The 8039-nt window shown below is 38.3% G+C and overlaps 1 long non-coding RNA gene across 1 annotated transcript in view; it reads left to right on the top strand.

Annotated features, from left to right (window-relative positions):
• Positions 1–297: 297 nt before the first annotated feature.
• Positions 298–8039, top strand: part of LOC101863116 — a 54055-nt gene continuing 46313 nt past the window's right edge. The window contains exons 1-2 of the long non-coding RNA XR_220674.3: positions 298–459; positions 5023–5068. This is a non-coding gene — a long non-coding RNA (uncharacterized LOC101863116). The remainder of the gene's footprint in view (positions 460–5022; positions 5069–8039) is intronic.

Here is an 8039-nt window from a genome sequence, read left to right as displayed (position 1 = left end):
CGGGGGTCGCTGAAAAGTTTTTTGTTTTTTTTTCAATATCAGATTTCTAGATACGAGGCTATCTTACTTCAGCGCAGACGTAGTATATTATTATGCTTTCAACTAGCCAACCGCATTTATGAATACGTTAGATCTATTTTCAATTTTAAAAACTCAAATTTTAAGCAAAATTTATCCCAAGCTATTTACAGTTTACAATTTTGAGTTAGCCTAATCTAATAACACAGACCAGGGCCTAATTGAAAATAGCAAGTCTACTTGCCATTTTGAAATTGGCGATTGGCCGACATTCTGTTCGCGTACCTGTCTTATCGTCATCCGGGGCTATGATCAAGATGGCTTCCTATTTACATCTCTGTGGTGAAAGTTGCATTTCCGTGTTTTCTCACGGAAGTTTGCTCTCTGTTTTCTGAAACGTTACAGACAGTCTTCAAACTTTCTACAGGTTTTTGTCAAGAGGTACAGAGAACAGCTGGGCTTTCATTTCTGTCCTAGGGGTTGCATAAGTTCCAGTTTTGTACTGTAGCCTCTATTCCGATAGTTGTAATGTAACTGACTACGAATGCTAGACAGGCTAACACCTCAGACAAGACTGTCTGCTGAGGCTGGGAATATTCACTGAAATTTTCAGTTTGTGACAATGACGAGGGTTTTGTTGTTAGATTCTAGATCTAGATCTATATCTAGATATCTAGTCATGTATCTGATACACTCAGCTGCAAGATTATATTCAAGCTTTCACTAGATCTAGTTTGTGACAATGCTACCCAATCTGAATGTGGTTGTTGTTCAATTCTGAGCTTTTTTGTTATTATACTTATTATTATTGGGTTTTTTAAATGGTTTTTAGTTTATTAGTAAATATTGGTCGCTTATAAGGACAAGCGAGCTAACCCAGATTTCGGGAGTTTCCAAAAATCTTGACCTTCGCCAAAAGTGGGCCTTGCCCTAGATCTACACCTATAGTTATAGATCTAGAATCTAGATTCTAGATCTAGATTATATCTAGAATCTAGAGTCTCTAGAGACTAGAGAAGTTTGGTTTCATTGGTGTGTGTCTGGTCATAGAGAGAATTTACTCTCCTTGTCTTTTGAAGAAACTGAGCAGGTTGCAAAAACTTTGGTGCTTTTTCGGTAGTTCCCATGTCTACATATCTAAATTCTAGATTCTAGATCCATACGTTTGATGTGCGGTGAGCTAAGATACAACAACCTAACAACTGCAAAACATGCCATAATTATGCCCCCCCCCCCCCCCCCCCCCCACCATATTTTTATATAATCAGGTCAGGGGGGCAAGCCCCCTGATACCCCCCTACTCTTGGGGCCAAAAGCGGCGGATAACAATTTCGAGGTGGGAACTGCCAAAAAAGCCTCAAAACTTTACCTTCGAATTTCTCAAAACAGCATTTTTTGGGATAGCCCTCTTCTTGTGCAAGCATGAAGACTTCTAGATATATTAGAAGTGTATAGAAGTTGTTTTTTTTTTTACATTTTCATTTACACTACACCCCACCTGATTGGAATTGGATAGAGTCAAGGCAGGGTTCAGTTTATGAACTTTCAAGTAGGCTACTAGAATCTAAATTTGAATGATTTTATGTGTTGAGCTAGAATAGTAAGAAGAATAAAAAGCCTGGTGCCCAAGGCTTCTATGCAGGGCTTTGGTTCTGAGTTGGAAGGTGGCACAGTTAGTTGGCCGTTAGGCCTAGTCTAGCCTGCATGCATGCATGATACTATCATAGCTGCCACTTTTCCGCTAAATAACGGAAACTTCTCTTCATTTAGCTTTTCCTGCTACTTTCTTCTTTCCTCCGCTGGACCGCTCTGGGTTGCAAATTGCGGTACTTTTTTTTTTCTGGTGGAAAACACCACACCGGGAGAGAGGAAAACGTGGCTTGCGCAATTCCGCCTGTAGCTTTCTACTTACTTCCGTTCTTCTGTGCCTGCCTAGCGCTAGTTTCATTTGTTTATTGTGGAGCGACATTGTCGATCGAGCATCGGGACGATGGCGCTCCAAGTTGTCCTTAAAAATGACAGAAATTCGAGAGAAATTGAGGCAGAATGCATTAAATAAAAGGAGCTGGAATGAGAAAGAAGCAGATGGTGTGTGACTTGAAAAGTTCATTAGAAAATTTAACAAGCCGCTTGCTGCACTTTGCGTTTGGTGCGATAAAGAAATCGCTCAGTACAGTGGCAAAGATGTTGCCTTCTTCCTTGATCCAAAACTGCTCTACATCGATGCACAAGTTTAAAGTGAAAGAAATTGTTGAGACACCAGCTGGCAACAAACGCTGGATTTTTAGTCACCAAACTGTAAAATTATGCTTGTTAGTCAACTCAGTGTCTTGGATTTTTTTCACATTTTAATTCAGTAGCCTCTTCTATGGTTAACAAATCTAGATAGCAGTTTTCCCTTCCCAAAACTTAGTCTAGATGTTCCAATATATTGCCTCTGGATCTCACTGGTTTTACTCTGGCCTTCGGAGAGTGTGCAAACGCCTTCGCATAAATTTCCTCCTTTTTTGAAATTCCTGAGTGGCAGCTATGATATCGATCAACTGTGACATGGTTGGGGGGATGGGTAGGGGGGAGGAGGGGGGGAGGGGCAGCGCACAAATGTTCTTGTAGTTTGTTTAAAAATGAAGAAAATACTAAGGAACTTATCTTAAAATTGCTAACTTTTTATCATCTCCATCGCTAAAGCTATTAATGTTAATGGATAATAATGGGTGGATTATGTGATAACTACTCGCTTTTTTAAATTGATTCATGGGTACTGCTGGCTTATTGATTGGATTATACGGAAAAAGCTGTGTTGACTACCCTGTATAAATGACATTTTTTTTCCTCCATTGTATAAAGGCTCTAGTTCTTTGAAATCAGCAGCTCTACTTTGCAGCAAAGGAGAGATTTCTAATATTTAATGCTTTGAACACCTACAGTTGGACAAGCAGTCTTGTTGAATCCCTTAGGGATCTGAGATACTAAATTAATTATGAATCAGTTTGCCAAATATACATTCAAAGCAGTGGCTCGCCGTCAATCTGGGGTGGCTAGCGTTTTGTACTCGAATGGATTTTGCCTCTAAACTAGCAATACTACACGCCCTGCATCAGCAGTGCGAAAATGCAGTAGACTCACACTAAGCCATGGGTAAGCCTGGGAACTCGCTTATTAAATAGCATTGTTTTATGCGTCAGCCCCATGTATCATACATTAACACACGTGAGAGAAATTGAGGCATTCACTAAAGAAAAAAATGTTCCAATACTTTTATTGACAGCTGAGGTATTATCGAAGAAAGAGGATTGGTCGGCAGCGAGACCGAAACCCGCCGAATGGCACCGTGATTTCGGACTCGCCGTATTTGGAAAGTGTGGAACTGATCTAAATATTAATCGAAGGTCCCCAAATTCAGCAACCAATGAGAAGAGAGATGGATCTAGCCTCTGCGGATTTCCGTGTCTTAATCGAGCTAAAAACAAGAAAGTTACAAGGTGGTTTTTTTTAGGAGATTGTTTTTAAAAAATGTATGGTCGCTTAATCTGCGGAATGCTCCTGTATCATCTAAGATATAAGCTGAACTTCAGAATATTAGAAACTATTTCGTGAAATTATCCGTAAAACAATCGCATTTTGAAAAAAATTAATTCCTGTTTTTTGCGTGGCCTGAAAGCCAGAAAGGGAAACACTGCCGCACACGGGAAATGCTTGCCGCGAGACGTGTAAGCTTGTGCCATCTCGCTGTGACATCTCGGCTGCGTTAAAGCGTAGCCGTTGATTTTTGTAGGTGGTAGACAATTGGAGTAGGAGTGCTTGACGTGATACTTCAGGATAAAAAAAAAATTAATTAATAACACACACACACACCCATACGCAGGCACATACACACACACATATATTTTTGGACACGCCTGGAAAATTTTTAGGTCGGCTTGGCAGTCACTTTCGTGATTTGTCATTGATCCTGATTTTTTTCACCGAATCCCGATTTTTTTCCCCCTGAGATTCTGATTTATAGATTTTATAGAGTGGCAGACAGGGTTTTTTTCTTGACTGTGCTGTCAAAGTCTACACCCTTGTATTCAGTTAGCTGACAATAAGTCACATTTCAAAAGTTTATGCTCGTGTAGTTTTTCTTTGGCTCAGTCTCAATAGGCTGTTTAAATTTACTATTATATCCTTTGCTTTTTACTTTTGGATTGTATGATATAAGGGCATATGAATTGTATGCCATGATAAGACTATGAACTCATTTTGCTGGCATTAGCACCTCAGCAGTGTTACCACTCTCTGGAATTCATCGGATATTAGAAAATTTTAATAGTTGCTCCTTTGCATCTATCGAGTGAAGCTGACTTGTAATATTTCACTCATTTTGAATGTGCATAGGGAAAAAAGTGGCATGGTTAACTACTTACCAAAAGGGAGGAAACCACTCTGAATCATGCTTATCATAGGTCTACTGTTTAGGTATCTTCTAGATTTTTTCTTTTATTATAACTCAGCTGACTTGGTTCTTAAAGAGTTTTCCTGATCACAGATGAGAAAACAAAAGTCAAGGATTACCTTTCATTGCTTGTATTGGCAGAAAGACTTCTGCCTGAAGAGTGCACCTTTGTGATTGCAACAAGTTGCTTTCTTGGCGAAGCATTTGTTTTGGTTTTTTCACCTTTCTTTTAGGATTCTTTGTTATTTATTCTGTTTATTTGGTGTAGACCTACATTTTTAAACACGAGACTGAGACTTGTGGTAATTTTTTTGCTGCAATGTTTGAGTGCATCACACTTTAGTGGCTTTGATTTTTCCCCAGGAATAGTGAAAAATGTGGGTAATTCTATCCAAATGTTATATATTTTGTTATTTAGAGAGGCTATTTTTATGCCATCAGTACTTTCTTGTGATTCTCTGAGGAATTGCTGTAAATTTAGGGGCTTCGTAGTCCAAATGGCTTTCATGCTTTAAATATAGACTGGATATAATAAGTATTAATTATTTTTTTGTGTCTTGATATTTCAGGAGAAAGATGGATTGCATTTGGTAGGAGATTCTTTTTTGAGTACAGGTAAGACTGTGGATGTAGTTGACTCTTTGTCTCTGGCAAGCCGCTCCCATCGGCTCGCGGTTGGAACTGCTGTGCCGGTGAGCCACTGGCAGCAGCTTGGGCATTTTCCTTTATAACGACTTCGACATAAAATTGGTTTTCGGCAGTAGGTCTCTTTTATCAGGATTTCATTCATCAGATGAAGAACTATCGAAATAGCTTCTCTTGTTTGGATTTATTGGCCAATTTAATGACATTTTTGTCATTTTTAGATTTAGTACCAAAAAAGGGGCCTCGGCATAGTAGCCCCCATGGAGATAAAGAGTTCAAGTTCAAGTGCTTGTTACCTTTCTTCATCATGTGTCCCCCTGAAGACTGACTCATGAATGACTTTACTTTTCCTCCTTGCTGATTCCAATCTAGAGAGGTTTATTTTCCTAACTCAAGATCTCATTGCCCTTGTGATAAGACCGGCAGACCCACACAATATCTTTTCTTTCTTCTGTCAGGCGAATCAATTGTAAATTATTCATTCTATATGCTCAGGCTCAGGCAAAGACTGGACTGAGTTTTGATTAGAAATGTTGCTAAAAGTAAAATAAGGCCTGGTGCCAAGTTGCTGCATATTGAAACCAAGTAAGTTTTATTTATTTAGCTTCTTCTGTAAATTTTACTTCTCTTGGTTTAGTAGTTTTATCACAAGGGCAAAGTTCTGTTTTGAGCTGTTTTTGTTTATGTTTTTAAAAGTTTTGAGCTTTTCTCAGTGTATGTTATGTCTTTTCCTTATAAAAACCCCACAAACCCTGTATTGGGGTTCACTTTCAGATCATTTATCTTGCTGTTTTGAGTAGTCAGTGGCCTGAAATAATACTTATCTGTTTATAGAATAGATTTAGAATGTTGTAAGTTGCCAGAGCTACTTCTGAGCCATCCTTCTGTTGTTTGTTTGTTTTTCTTCTAACTTTTCATGAAAATTATATGTGAGGCATCAGGGTGAAATCAGGCGCTTGTCAAAATAATGAAATTGAAGATATCACAAAAGAATGAAATTGGAGATATCACAAAAGAATGAAATTGAAGATATCACAAAAGAATGAAATTGAAGATATCACAAAATAATGAAATTGAAGATATCACAAAAGAATGAAATTGAAGATATCACAAAATAATGAAATTGAAGATATCACAAAAGAATGAAATTGAAGATGTCACAAAAGAATGAAATTGAAGATATCACAAAAGAATGAAATTGAAGATATCACAATATATCACAAAATAATGAAATTGAAGATATCACGAAAGAATGAAATTGAAGATATCACAAAATATCACAAAATAATGAAATTGAAGATATCACAAAAGAATGAAATTGAAGATATCACAAAAGAATGAAATTGAAGATATCACAAAAGAATGAAATTGAAGATATCACAAAAGAATGAAATTGAAGATATCACAAAATATCACAAAATAATGAAATTGAAGATATCACGAAAGAATGAAATTGAAGATATCACAAAATATCACAAAAGAATGAAATTGAAGATATCACAAAAGAATGAAATTGAAGATATCACAAAATATCACAAAAGAATGAAATTGAAGATATCACAAAATATCACAAAATAATGAAATTGAAGATATCAGCACTTTTCTGCCGGTTTGGCAATATAATATCCAATTTGGGTCAACACCTTTTATGTCCATTTAAAAACATATTTGTGGGTGGTTGGCGGGAACTCTGGTGTGGTTTGCTTCTTCTTTCCTACCTAACATCTGTCGTCCTTATCTCCCCTTCTTCTATTTTATGTTTGTTACTCTCTTGTAACACCTCTAATCTTCTGGCGCTCATATGACCTTATGCAGTTTCGAGCGCCGTAAATCTCTTTTTTTTAAAAACAACAAGACTTTAGCTGTTGAAGCTAGAGAGGTGAGCAGAGTAAGTCTGATTCTCTGTAAGGACTTCTCTCTTGAAATCCACCCATTGGCTTTCATATGACCTTATTATGCAGTTGCGAACGCCGAAAAAACTCTACTAAAACATAAAACAGAAAAGTGGAATGTTTTTCCATATCTGCGTTTTAGGCTGCTGCACTATCATTAAGGCCTGAGCTTCGTTTGTGGGTAGCGGATGGTTGGTGGACACAGCTGACAGATCCTACTTCTTGACTTTCCCTCGGTCATTTCCTTTTTCTCTGTCTCACTTTTCCCCAAGCACTGAATGACCACTACGTGTAGATGAGGTATGCTTCTCTTTTCTCAAACTGAAACGAAAACGAAACGAACGTTTCTGGGCGAAGAGCAACTTGTCAAAGTCGAGAAATAGTGTTGTTATATTGTTGTATTGTTTTGTTTGTTTGTGTAACGAGAGACACGTCGACACAGTGATGGTCATATAGTGCTGGGGACAAGTAAGATGGACAGACAGAATTAAACGACAGGGAAAATAAAGAAGTAGGACCTACCAGTGGCACCCCCCAACCATCTGCATGTTTTTTTAAATTCAGCATCAATATTCTAAAGGCGTAAAAATAGCTGTAAGACCCCCCCGCCCTCCCCATCCCTGCATTCGTAAGATTATTTGGAGTAGTCTTCATGAGATTCAAAGAATTGCAGTCGAAAAGTGCCACGTGAAACTCTGCATACGTCAAATCTCCCAAAACTAGCTACTGAGCAGATACAACGTTGCAATTCTCGTGTAGCGATCTATAGAAAGTCTAAAAGGCCACCTGTGGCCGACGAGATTCTTTGAGATATACTTTGCACTTTATTTGTGGTCGTCTCGATTTCGATTCGGAGCTACATGCACGATGAACCACGGCGTGAGAGTCAAACCAACCGACTCCCGACAAAGTCACGACTTAATGTGCACACTCCCATAAAAGAGTGGTCCGAAAGTTTTTATCCGTTCCCCGTTCCATCCATTCTGGAATTCCCGATTATTCCCGCGTGTTGTTTTTGGCGCGTAATCCGGTCGAACGTTGAGACCTCC

The sequence above is a fragment of the Aplysia californica genome, unplaced genomic scaffold (assembly GCF_000002075.1).
Source record: "Aplysia californica isolate F4 #8 unplaced genomic scaffold, AplCal3.0 scaffold00353, whole genome shotgun sequence".
Classification (NCBI taxonomy): Eukaryota; Metazoa; Mollusca; class Gastropoda; order Aplysiida; family Aplysiidae; genus Aplysia; species Aplysia californica.
Note: the sequence above shows the minus strand (reverse complement) of the source record. Positions and strands in the feature narration are given on the sequence as shown.